Raw genomic sequence first — 6,000 nt, 5'->3', positions numbered from 1 at the left:
TAGGTCTGACGCAGAAGTATAAATCAGCCTAGAGTGAGGTGAAGTGGTCGAGCACAGGTGCAGCGACAAGCGGGTGCGTTCCTGTGAAACTGTTGCGGTCATGCTCGCCTCACGCACGCGCCCGCGCGTTGCCGAAGTTGAATTGTCTAACTTTTTGTACACGACGCGCAGCACAAATCATTGGAAGAGAGACTGATCCTCGGCTCGCTGTTTGTGAGTTTCCAGAATCTAAATAGTTATCAGGACATCAACAGGAGGGAATTCACATGGCAGAGCATCCCCGCTAAACTAAACGCAGGCCTATCAGGTAAAGTTATGTATAATTTTAATTTAAGTTAAAAAGGCTACAGCTGCGTAGCGCACAGAAGCCGCTGCCATGGTTACTATCCATAGAGCGCCTGTCATTCACTCGCGGAGCGCTGTCTCCCTTTCTGTTCACCTGAGAGAACCTGCCAAAGCCTCTCCATTGCTTGTTTGAGTGGGTTATTTGCTGGCTGACCAACATCCCACCCCTCCTGTGATCATGGTTTGACTGTAGGCCTATGTGTATTCAGAGCCAGTGAGCAACGGACTTTCAAAATAATAATAAAAAAAACTCTGTGTTAACGCGCGATAAAAAAATTGTCGGCATTAATTAATAAATGCGTTAACGCGATAATAACGCGTTAACTTGCCCAGCACTAATATATATATATATATATATATATATACATATAGTGTTGTTTTATTATTATTAACTATAACCTAAATGTATAGACCATATTCAGTAAATAAGGACACATGCAAGTTCATTTTCACAATAAACAAAACGTTTTTGTTTTTTTCCAAGTAAATTATTTCTTTAAAAAAGCATCCATAAATTAAGCATCCACCCTAGACAACGCATCTGCGATAATATTGTCTATTCCCCGGATATGCACAATTTGGAGGTTAAAAGGTTGAAGCAATAGACTCCAGCGCATTAACCTACGATTTGAATTGTACATGCGACTGAGGAATTTGAGTGGCTCATGGTCAGTATAGACCTTAACTGGATGTACCGTAGAACCTAAATACACTTCGAAGTGTTGAATAGCCAGGACTAAAGCCAAAGTCTCTTGCTTGATAGTGGAGTACTTTCGCTTGGCAGAATTACATTTCTTAGAGAAGAAACTCACGGGATGGTTTACGTTGTCTACGCCTGATTGCAAAAGTACGGCACCGGCGCCTACGCTGCTGGCGTCCACAGCAAGCTGAAGGCGATCGAAGAAGAGGAGAAGAAACGTCTCGACATAGAAGAAGAGAAATACCAGGCCCAGATACGAAAGGAGGCCATTGAGAAAGCAGAAACCAAGCAGTATACCAGACCGACAGAGTGAAAGGCCTCCATGTTCGTGTCTTACGTTATTAGACCACAAATCGTCGTGCGAAAAAAGAACTGAAAGACTTTGTGGCAAAGAACACCGCTCTCATTGTTGAGGAGGAAACCCAGTTCCAGAAATACGCCAATCAAGTCATCGAAACAGCCGAGAAGGCAGGGAGAAACATCTACCCACTCCTAAAGAACAAGCGGTCAGTCCGTAGATACGGCAAGAGCGTGCAAGCGTTTTTATAATTAATATCCAGTTCTCCTGTTGCTCAGTTTACTATTTGACACAAGGTAAGGCTATTTCGATTCTTTGCATTGAGTGAAATTAAAGTTAAAGACCTCAAAATAAAAATGGAATTCACTTGAACAATATTTTGATGAGAACAAAAAGTGCCACATCAACTGTAGTTTCGTAGGTATAACCGGACAAAATATGAACAATAGCTAGGAAAAAAACAAGTGGCGATGAAAAACAAATTAATTTATTTTTTAACAAGCATGTAAACAGAACACCTTATCTCAAAGTTGAGAGAACTCAGCTTGGCGGAAAGATCTCTTTTTTCTCCACGAAGGCCCGACCAGCTACAAAGTAGGCAACCTTTCCTGCTTTCCGTGCCTCGTCGACTAACGGCCACAACTTCATTCTACCATCTCTGTCGGCCTTGCAAAGATCCTCTCTAAAACGCAGACCATTTTCCCGTAGATAAGCGGAGTTTTTGGCTGCCGCCCGTACTGCTGCTCTGTGTATACGCAAAGAGAACTGGATGATTACACCGCGGGCAGAATTTTCTTCACACCAACACGATGCACTGTGTCGATCACATCCGGAAGATGGTCAGCGTGCTCTGGCAGTAATTTCTGACAAATGCCAACCACTTCTCTCCTTACATTTTTTTCATCGATATTATCTGACAGGCAGTGTAATTTCAAATTCCAACGTCTGGAATACCGCTCCAATTCAGTGATGCGTGACTCCAATGCGCCGATCCGATTGTTCTCTTTCAACAGTGGTGACTCGACTTGGGAAACTTTGGTCTTCACCTCATTCACATCATCACACACGGCGTTAAGCTTTTCTCTCAATCCGGCAATATGAGAGGTGTTGACCGCAACCATCGACTCCAGCTTATCAGGAATGGCTTTTATAATAACTTGGAAATTTGTTGTCTAATGCATACAGTTGTGAGTTGGGAGATAGAGAAATACGAAGCAGACCTAGTTTTGTCCAAATCTGATTGGCAGCGCATGCAGGACAGTGTGAACGGAGTGAATCGTCACAGCAGAAGTGTCATAGCAGCGGCTGAACAGCGGGAGGCGCTGCACATGCGCTCTAAAGAGCTCGTCAAACCCAACACCATAGCTGTGAGTGACAGCATCGCACTGGAGTTACTGCATTTGTAGCTCTCTTATTGTGCGGGGCTCCGTACTTCTTATGCCGGGCGTACACCAAAGGATTTTCACAGTCCCAGACTAAAGACCGGCAGTCTTTAGGAATCTTACTGGAGTCTCGGCGCGCTCCCGTCGTCTCGATCGTTAATTGTGAGGTGATAATCTGGAGTCGGCGACCCGATTTATGCCAGTCTTTCTCTAGTCTTTCATATTAAACATGTTTGATATTATCGCAAGTCCTAGCGTAGTCATAGTGACGTAAAACAATCAACAACCAATAAAATCGTTCTCAGAAAACCGGAAACAGGAAGCCATCAGTCACAACAAAGAAACACTTATATCCATAATTTCAACACAGCATTTAAAATTATACCCTTTCAAGACATTTAGTTCAAACTATTGTTCTCATCATATAATGATATAGATTCATAACCCCCGGTCATGTGAAAAAGTTAGGTCATCCCATTAAATAGTCAACTCTTTATTAACTCTTTCCCCGCCAGCATTTTTAAAAAAAAGTTGCCAGCCACCGCCAGGGTTTTTGACGATTTTCACTAAACTTTAATGGCCCGCAGAATATTTTCTTCTATGAATATTGTCAGGGTCTTGCTCTGGCAGCTTTGTCTGTGTTGTCTTTGTTTCATGTCTCTATGTTTGTGTTGTGCTTTAACATATGGTTTTGTTTGTGTTGGCCATGTGCTCCTCTGTTCCTGCCTCCTTGTTTCCCTGTACCACACCCTCTTGTCTAGTTGAGTCCTCTTTTGTCTGAGTGTTGTCACCTGTTCCTCATGTTCTCTGCTCCCTTGTTTGAGTCCTCGTTTACCTGAGTGTGGTCACCTGTTCCTTGTCTGAGTGTGCTCACCTGTTCCTCTTGTTCTTAGCTCCCTTGTAGCCACATCGAGATGTGCCTTAATTAGCTCAAATTATGCATAGGGAATTTTAATAATTAATCATGAATATGATTAATATATTGCATATTACAGTTAAATTATCGAAATTGAAAATAGATCGATTGTATATATGAATGGTAAATCATAACGAATTATAATTCCTCATTCATATATCAATGGTCTCATTACAGATCGATTATATGAGACAACTTTAAGGGAATTAATTTAGTTTATCAAACAATCGGTTTGTCCAGCAAACAGCCGTAAGATTAACTTACCAACACTTTCAACAAAGTTATCCCTTTTTATAAACTCCAAGAAATCTCAATGTTCCGGCCGTGAACATTAATTTTTCTCGTGTTTATAAAATTTACGTTACTGATATAGTAGCAACTTGTAAAGCTTTGTAGCTATGAGATATTCATTTCATTGACTTGTAAATGAGCACTTCAGGATCAATCAAGAATATGGTTTTAATAATTGAAACTACTGATACAGAATTCTACATTTGAAATGTAGAATGGTCCCAGGAGCCTTTTATAGCGCAAGTAGGCTTCGCTCAGGTGTGGCTCATCTGTAATTGGGGAAGAGACATTGCGCTCAAACACATGTATAGGAACAAACACCAGAGCTGGGGGACGTAATACCCCCACCCCAAAATGGTGACCTGTCGCCATACCTGGAACATGAGAACACTCATTTTTACTCACGAATTCTGTGTTTCAGCTCAATGTTTGAGCCAACCCAGACAATAGAGTTCCAGCTATAAATAATCACTACCTCGTTCAAGGCGTATCTGCATGCGAAAAGAAGTTAGAATTACACAGGAATGTATTATTTTGGCGTATATGGTTAAGTCACAGGCAAATCGCAACTATGCGCGACGCAATACCTAGTATTGCTACAGACTTACATTAGGTTAGCAAGCCCAATAAATTAAAATAAATCCCAAAACAATCTATATATATATATATATACATATAGTGTTGTTTTATTATTATTAACTATAACCTAAATGTATAGACCATATTCAGTAAATAAGGACACATGCAAGTTCATTTTCACAATAAACAAAACGTTTTTGTTTTTTTCCAAGTAAATTTTTTTTTTAATACTATTAAGCATTCACCCTAGACAACGCATCTGCGATAATATTGTCTATTCCCCGGATATGCACAATTTGGAGGTTAAAAGGTTGAAGCAATAGACTCCAGCGCATTAACCTACGATTTGAATTGTACATGCGACTGAGGAATTTGAGTGGCTCATGGTCAGTATAGACCTTAACTGGATGTACCGTAGAACCTAAATACACTTCGAAGTGTTGAATAGCCAGGACTAAAGCCAAAGTCTCTTGCTTGATAGTGGAGTACTTTCGCTTGGCAGAATTACATTTCTTAGAGAAGAAACTCACGGGATGGTTTACGTTGTCTACGCCTGATTGCAAAAGTACGGCACCGGCGCCTACGCTGCTGGCGTCCACAGCAAGCTGAAGGCGATCGAAGAAGAGGAGAAGAAACGTCTCGACATAGAAGAAGAGAAATACCAGGCCCAGATACGAAAGGAGGCCATTGAGAAAGCAGAAACCAAGCAGTATACCAGACCGACAGAGTGAAAGGCCTCCATGTTCATGTCTTACGTTATTAGACCACAAATCGTCGTGCGAAAAAAGAACTGAAAGACTTTGTGGCAAAGAACACCGCTCTCATTGTTTAGGAGGAAACCCAGTTCCAGAAATACGCCAATCAAGTCATCGAAACAGCCGAGAAGGCAGGGAGAAACATCTACCCACTCCTAAAGAACAAGCGGTCAGTCCGTAGATACGGCAAGAGCGTGCAAGCGTTTTTATAATTAATATCCAGTTCTCCTGTTGCTCAGTTTACTATTTGACACAAGGTAAGGCTATTTCGATTCTTTGCATTGAGTGAAATTAAAGTTAAAGACCTCAAAATAAAAATGGAATTCACTTGAACAATATTTTGATGAGAACAAAAAGTGCCACATCAACTGTAGTTTCGTAGGTATAACCGGACAAAATATGAACAATAGCTAGGAAAAAAACAAGTGGCGATGAAAAACAAATTAATTTATTTTTTAACAAGCATGTAAACAGAACACCTTATCTCAAAGTTGAGAGAACTCAGCTTGGCGGAAAGATCTCTTTTTTTCTCCACGAAGGCCCGACCAGCTACAAAGTAGGCAACCTTTCCTGCTTTCCGTGCCTCGTCGACTAACGGCCACAACTTCATTCTACCATCTCTGTCGGCCTTGCAAAGATCCTCTCTAAAACGCAGACCATTTTCCCGTAGATAAGCGGAGTTTTTGGCTGCCGCCCGTACTGCTGCTCTGTGTATACGCGAAGAGAACTGGATG

Source organism: Rhinichthys klamathensis, unplaced genomic scaffold (genome assembly GCF_029890125.1).
Source record: "Rhinichthys klamathensis goyatoka isolate OS25496 unplaced genomic scaffold, OSU_Roscu_1.1 h1tg000264l_1, whole genome shotgun sequence".
Classification (NCBI taxonomy): Eukaryota; Metazoa; Chordata; class Actinopteri; order Cypriniformes; family Leuciscidae; genus Rhinichthys; species Rhinichthys klamathensis.
Note: the sequence above shows the minus strand (reverse complement) of the source record.